An 8,000-nucleotide genomic window follows, 5' to 3' on the forward strand; every position below is an offset into this window, starting at 1 on the left:
GGACCCTGCCCTTGGGGTGCTAGGAAGTGAGGGCAACTGAGGCTTAAGCTGAGAAGGCAGATGCCCAGGAGTGAATAATATTCAAAGCCAATTAAATCCTAAGTTATAAAGCATAATATTAATTGTCTTCCTGTATCTATACAAAAGGACATTGCATTAAGGTAAACTGCTCAAAAGACATAAGGAGAGGAGAAAGACAATATTAACTTACAGTACAGCTTCAGTGTCTAAGAAGGATGAGACCTTACAAATTGGTTGGGGAAGAGAGCATAGAAGTGGTTACAAGCAGACAAAATAATGGGAGTGACTCGGGAGCACTGTGATGGGTACAATTTGTGATGGGGATAAACCTAAGCTCCATGTACTCCAACAGGCCACTGAGTCGCCTAGGGGGAGCAGAAGGAGGGACAGCACCCTTTCCTCCCTGGGGTGGCCCTCGGACCTCTCCCTTAATCTGTTTAAAATGTGATCCAACCCAAAGGCCATCACCACTCCCAACCTCCTTGGTAACCTCCTTAGCAACGGGACTTTTACCTAGGAAGAAGCCCCCACGTGGGGGTAGGTTGGAGAAACCCTATAAAGGCCACCTTGAACAAAGGAAGGGCATGCATATGCTTCCCGAGCCCATGTGTGCTTGCGCCCACGTGGCCGAGCACATGTGGTGCCCGAGCACATGTGTCGCCTGTATCTCCCCTCTTGAGATGTGTACTTTATGCTTTCGTGTCTAATGCTAAGATGTGTGTAGGGGCTCTCTCTCCGTCCTTGGAGAAGCCTATGTTCTCTCTTGAGTATGTTACTCTCTCTATCCCTCTCCACACCTTAAAAATCCTCCAAATAAAATCTGTTTATTTCACTCCTTGTCTACTCCTGAAATTCCTTTCTTCGAGGTGAGACAAGAACCCAGTACCCCTGGTCCCGGGTGGCAGAGGCTGTTGGGGAGAAAGTGACCATCTTTCTCCTCTCCACTTCACATAAGTCACTCGTGGTGCCCACCGACATCAATATGAAAACAATAAAATAAAGCATTATTCTGAGGGCATACTAAACAGGGATTTATCATTATTTTGATGAATTGAAGAGTCTCATCGAAAAATATACACAAAGAAATATAGTTCTTTTTTAATTAAATCATTTTTCAATAAATAAGAGTCCTTATGTTCTAGGATGTCTACTCTTAAAGTTAACTTTTGTATTTTTGTTGTTGTTGTTGTTATTGTTTGTTTTTTTGGTTCAAACCCTGTGTACCCAGGATTTACTTTTGACTCTGTGCTCAGGGAATACTCCTGCAAGTGCTTGGGGGACCTCATGCAGTGCTGAGAATCCAATTGAAGTTAGTTACATACAAGGCAAATTCCTTAACTCTGTACTCTTTCTTGCCTTAAAATTTAATTAAACTGTGTCTTGTTTGCTGATTTTGCCCTTTAGCTAGTTGGGTATTTGGGATACCATAATAACTATATGCATACTGACTCACTTTGGCAGACAGTATTGATATAAAATAACTATATAATATTCCTACCCTAGAATGCTGGAGCAAGAGCACAGTGGGTAGGGCATTTTCCTTGCACGTGGCACATGGCTGACCCGGGTTCAATTCCTTTGCCCCTTTCAGAGAGCCCAGCAAGCTACCGAGAGTATCCCGCATGGCAAAAGCTACCCATGATGTATTCAACATGCCAAAAACAGTAACAACAAGTCTCACAATGGAGATATTACTGGTGGCCACTCAAGCAAATCGATGAACAATGGGAGTACAGTGCTACAGTGCTACCCTAGAATGCTTTAAAATGTTTTTCAGATAAGTAATATTTGTAAGTCACTGATTTAATGAACTCTAATACCCCCTTTTTGTTGTTAAGACAATAAATCCCTTTGGCTAATCCTTATTTCAATACTTAAAAATTCATTGGATGATCTCTTGATAAATATAGATTTTATTATGAGTAGTTGGATGCTGGAAACACTAGTTACTAAAATATGGGTTCTGATGAGGAAAAGAGTCTTTCATTTTTAAATCAGAAACATCCATCCCCTAATTTCCAGACTGGACAGTTCTATTTACATCAGGGTGAAGCATTTTTTCAAGGCGTAAACTTTCTTACCTTGAACTTGGACCCTTTACTGAATGGAATTATAATACTTAAAGACTGTCGGGAATAATTCAAGCATATTTTTCAGGATTTAAAACATGTGATTTAAAACATTTTTAATTGTAAAAAAAGGGTCAACAAATTCTGAAGATTAAAAAGAAGAGGAAAGAAGATGCAACTTTGCTAAGCAATTTTTTTTAATGGTTTCTAACACAAGTTAACGGGAATACCACTACAAAAGCTGGTTGGGTCTGAGAGATAGCATAACAGATTGGACTGTACTCTTTACCTGCAGGAGACCCAGGTTTGAGCCCTAGTATCATATTTTCCTTCAGGCATTTTCCATTAGGACTGACTTCCTCTTCTTCCACCAACCTTTCCCCCAAAGTGCAGTGCAAGGATAAACCCCAGAGCATCATCATATGTGGGCTCCCAAACAAACAAACAAACAAAAAGATAAGTGGTTGTTGACCTCAGAGACAGATGGACCCTCCCCACACACCCCCAGATGAAATTTTGCTTAAATGTCACTCAAACTCATATACCAATAGGGCATAAAGAGATTACTACTTATGTAATTGAAGTCTTTGGAGAGAATAGGGAAGATCTCTCAAGAATCAAAATGACACAAGAGAGATAAGGAAGCATGACTTGGCAGGGGGTGCAGGCGTGTGTGAGTGTGTGTATTTAGATGGTGGAGCTGGGGTGACAGTGCAACCAGAAAGAATTTAACATTGTTTGGATTACCAGTTCACCAATCGGAGCATAGGTGAGGCACCCTGGCATTCTCATCAACTTGTTCAAATTGGGATATAATGGTCTTATAAGATAACATTGTTTTGTCCTTCCTTAGGTAGTTTAGGTTTATCAGGTCACACCCATCCCAGTGCTCCCATTCTTTTGTTTATTTGTAACTACTTCTCTGTGCTCTCTTCCCCAAACAGTTAATTAACTTATTCCCCTAATCAGATTCTGTTAATTTGTAAGATCAGATCTTCCTAGGATACTGAACTTGTATTATAAGTTAATATTGTCTTTCTCCTCTCCTTATGTCTTTTGAATAGTTTACTTTAAGGCAATGTCCTTTTGTATAGACACAAGAAGACAATTAATATTATGCTTTTGTAACTTGGGATTTAATTGGCTTCGAATATTACTCATTCCCCAGCATCTGCTTTTCAGGTTAAACCTCAGTTGCCCTCACTTCCTAGTGCCCCCAAAAGCAGGGTCCCGACGAGGGACTAGGTGGGACCAGGGCAAGTGGTAAGCTATGTGCTACCCTGGCATCGAGATGGGCCTGGCCAAAGCGTCACAATTCTTAACTCTAAGTTAAGAGTTTGATCATGACAAATGCTGTCATGATCCAAAAATAACGACGAGACTAGGACCATGCTAGGGATAGGAAAGACTAATCTGGCCTGAGCACTGTAGTCTGAGATTGAGATGACCCCAGGAGAGCAACTCTATAAGCTTAATGAATCTCTTACTGTGTCCAAACAAAATGGCTAATATAATGAATGCTTATATGTTTATTGGACAAGGAAAGGAGAAACACACCTATGAGATTCTGCCCTTGGGTGTGTCATCTTGCTGAAAGAGAATCTGTCCTAGAAGCATCATCCCCTGAGGGAAAGAACTTTACCCCTATTGATGGTGACCACACCTATGTGTAAGCCCAGCCCCTCATTGTTTAGGGGATTTAACTAGACTGTAAGAGTGGGGGGGGGGGTGGAGATCAGATCAAGATCCAGAGTCAGAGCCAGAGGGAGAAAGGGGTTCCAGATTGGGGGCTGGGAGAGAAGGAGATAGAGAGACAGGAGTGAACGGAGATGAGAATGGAATAAACCACATCTGATCAATTCACCGGTGTGGCCCTCATCTCCTCCACCATCTGCCCCCTGGCCTGGGCAGCCCCAACTAGGGGCGCAGCCCCGGGCACCCAGAACCTGGGCGGCCAGGGGAAGAGCCATCGGGGCCATCCCCTGGCCGCCCTTGGAATTTTTTACAGGGTCTAAAGAGCTGAGAAGTGAGACTTGACAGTAACCAGGGAAAGAACACTTAAAAATGGAGTTGAATTTCTCATGACAAAATCCAATATTTTATACTCTATTTTTTTTTAAGGAATATTTTCTTTAGTTGATTTAAGAAGCCACTGGTGCAGTCTTGTCTTCAGTTGACTTGGAGACTTTGGCCAATAAATTGGTAGCAAACACGAGGTTAGATAATCTTGGGAAAGCACTCACACATTTTTTTGTTTGTTTTTTTGGATCACACCTTGTGATGCAAAGGGGTTACTCCTGGCTCTGCACTCAGGAATTACTCCTGGCGGTGCTCAGGGGACCATTATATGGGATGCTGGGAATCAAACCTGGGTCAGCCACATGCAAGGCAAACGCCCTACCCACTGTACTATCACTCCAACCCCACTCACAGTCACAGTCACAGTCCTCCCGTTGTTCATCAATTTCCTCGAGCGGGCCCAGTAACGTCTCCATTGTGAGACTTGTTGTTACTGTGTTTGGCATATTGAATATGTCATGGGTAGCTTGCCAGGCTCTGGCATGCGGGCGAGATACTCCTAGTGGCTTGCCAGCCCCACTCACACATTTTTAAAATGTGAATTCCCACATATGAGGATATTTGTCGATCCATGCCATAAAAGGAAAGAAAAAGACTATTAATATTGTGGTTTATTTAATAATTACCATGGGCTAATAGAACATGGGGATAGGAAAATCATTCGACTTCAGGATTTTCCTTTTCTTTGTTCTCCCTGATTTATTTAACTTAACACGATGCCCTCCAGTTCCATTCAGTTGACAGTGAACTGTGTGATTTCATTTTTTCTTACAGGTGCATTGTATTCCACTGTGTGAAGTATTCGATATGCCAAACACAGTAACAACAAAGTCTCACAATGGAGACGTTACTGGACCCACTCGAGAAAATCGATGAACAACAGGAGGACAGTGATAGTGACAGTGATCTAGATTGCAGCATCTTCATCCATCTTTTAAAACAAATTATAAAATAACTATGAATTATTAAGTTAAAATTATTTATAATTGAGTTTCAAGTGTACAATGTTCTGACACCAATCCCTTCACCAAGTGTTCCTCTTACTATTTTTTTAAAATTTTATTTAATCACCGGGAGATAGTTACAAGCTTTAATGTTTGGGTTACTTACAATCACACAAAGATCAAACACCATCCCTCCACCAGTGCACATTCCCAACCACCAATATCCTGGTATACCCCCCTGTTCTCACCCTCCCTCTCCCTCCGTGACAGACATTGTTCTCTACAATTTCTCTCTACTTTTGGGCATTATGGTTTGCAATACAGACACTGAGAGGTTATCATGTTTAGTCCTTTATCTACTTTCTGAACAAATCTCCCATCCTGACCAATTCCTCCAGCCATCTTTTTCTTAGTAATCCCTTCTCTATTCCAGCTGCCTTGTTCCCCCTTTGCTCATGAGGCAGGCTTCCAGTATGGAACAATTTACCTGTCGTTTGTATCTACTATCCTTAGGTGTCAGCCTCATGTTATGTTGTTATGTCACAAATGAGTGCAGTCCTTCTGTGTCTGTCCCTCTCTTTCTGAGTCATTTCACTTAGCATGATACTCTCCATGTCTATCCATTTATAAGCAAAGTTCATGACTTCATCTTTCCTGAGAGCTGCATAGTATTTCATTTTGTAGATGTACCAAAGTTTCTTTAACCAGTCATCTGTTCTAGGGCACTTGAGTTGTTTCCAGATTTTGGCTATTGTGAACAGTGTTGCAATGAACATATAGGTACAGATGTCATTTCTATTGTGCTTTTTTGCATCCTCGGGATATATTCCCAGAAGTGGTATTGCAGGGTCATTTGGAAGCTTAATTTCTAGTTTTTGAAGGACTGTCCATATTGTTTTCAGAAAGGCTGGACTAGTGGACATTCCCACCAATAGTGAAAGAGTGTCCCTTTTTCCCCACATCCACACCAGCACTGGTTGCTTTTGTTCTTTTGAATGTGTGCCAGTCTCTGTGGTGTGAAATGATACCTCATTGTTGTTTTGATTTGCATCTTCCTGATGGCTAGCAATGTGGAACATCTTTTCATGTGCCTTTTGGCCATTTGTATTTCTTATTTTGAGGAAACTTCTGTTCACTTCTTCTCCCCATTTTTTGATGAGGTTGGAGGGCTTTTTTTTTTTGTACAATTCTACTAGTGTCTTGTATATCCTGGATATTAATCCCTTATCAGATGGATATTGGGTAAATATTCTTTCCCATTCTGCCGACTCTTTCTGTATTTTGGTCACTGTTTCTTTTGAAGTGCAGAAGCGTCTTAGTTTGATGTAGTCCCATTTGTTTATGTTTGCTTCCACTTGCATGGTCATTGCTGTTTCATCCTTAAAGATGCTTTTAGCTTTAATGTCATGGAGAGTTCTGCCTACATTTCCCTCTATATACCTTATATATTGAGGTCTTTAATCCACTTTGATCTGACTTTTTTGCATGGCATTAGACAGAGGTCAGAGTTCATTTGTTTGCAGGTAGCTACCCAGTTTTCCCAGAACCACTTGTTGAAGAGGCTTTCCTTGTTGCACTTCACATTTCTTGCTCCTTTGTCAAAGATTAAGTGGTCATATATTTTGGGGTCTGTGAAAGAATATTCAACTCTGTTCCATTGGTCTGCAGGTCTGTTTCTAGCCCAGTACCATGCTGTCTTAATTACTACTGCTTTGTAGTACAGTTTGAAGTTGGGCAGGGTGATTCCACCCATCTTCTTTTTCCCAAGGATTATTTTAGCTATTCGTGGGGTTTTATTGTTCCATATGAATTTCAGGATTGTTTTGTCTATTGCTTTGAAAAATGTAATGGGTATCCTGATAGGAACCGCATTAAATTTGTATAGTGCTTTGGCAATATTGCCATTTTGATAATGTCTTCCCTGTCCATGATTAGGGGATGTGTCTCCATTTTCTAGTGTACTCTTTTATTTTTTGAAGTAGTGTTTTATAATTTTCCTTGAATAGTTTCTTCACCTCTTTAGTTAAGCTGATTCTGAGGTACTTGATTTTCTGAGATACTATTGTGAACAGGACTGGTTTTTAAATGTCTCTTTCTTCTCTTTCCTTATTTATATATAAGAAAGCCATGGACTTTTTGGGTGTTGATTTTGTAGTCTGCCAGTTTACTAAACCAATCTATTGTTTCTAGGAGCTTTTCTTTAGGCTTTTCTAAGAATCTTTAGGGTTTTCTAAGTATAGTATCATATTGTCTACAAATAGTGATAGTTTGAACTCTTCCTTTCCTATCTGTATTCCCTTGATACCTTCTCTTGCCTAACTGCAATGGCCAGGACTTCTGCTACTATATTGAATAGGAGTGGCAAAAGTGGGCAGCCTTGTCTTGTGCCCGATCTTAGAGGGAAGGCTTTTAGTTTTTCCCCATTGAGAATGATACTTGCTAGCTGTGGGCTTGTGGTAGATGGTTTTTACCATATTGAGGAAAATTCCTTCAATGCTTATTTTGCTGAGAGTTTTCATCATAAACAGGTGCTGGATCTTGTCAAATGCTTTCTCTGTGTTTAGTGATATGATCATATGGTTTTTATCTTTGTTGATATGATGGATTATGTTAATCGATTTCCGAATGTTAAACCATCTTTGTATCCCTGGGATGAATCCTACTTGGTCATGGTGTATACTATTTTTGATGAGCTGTTGGATTCTATTTGTTAACAGTTTGTTGAGGATCTTTGCATCTGTGTTCATCAGGGATATTGGCCTGTAATTCTTTTTCTTTGTGGTATCTGTCTGCTTTTGGTATCAGGGTGATATTTGCTTCATAGAAACTGTTAAGAAGTGTTTTTAATACTTCAATTTTGTGAAAAGCTTAAAGAGGATTAGGAGTA

The sequence above is a fragment of the Sorex fumeus genome, unplaced genomic scaffold (assembly GCF_029834395.1).
Source record: "Sorex fumeus unplaced genomic scaffold, SorFum_2.1 ptg000008l, whole genome shotgun sequence".
NCBI lineage: Eukaryota > Metazoa > Chordata > Mammalia > Eulipotyphla > Soricidae > Sorex > Sorex fumeus.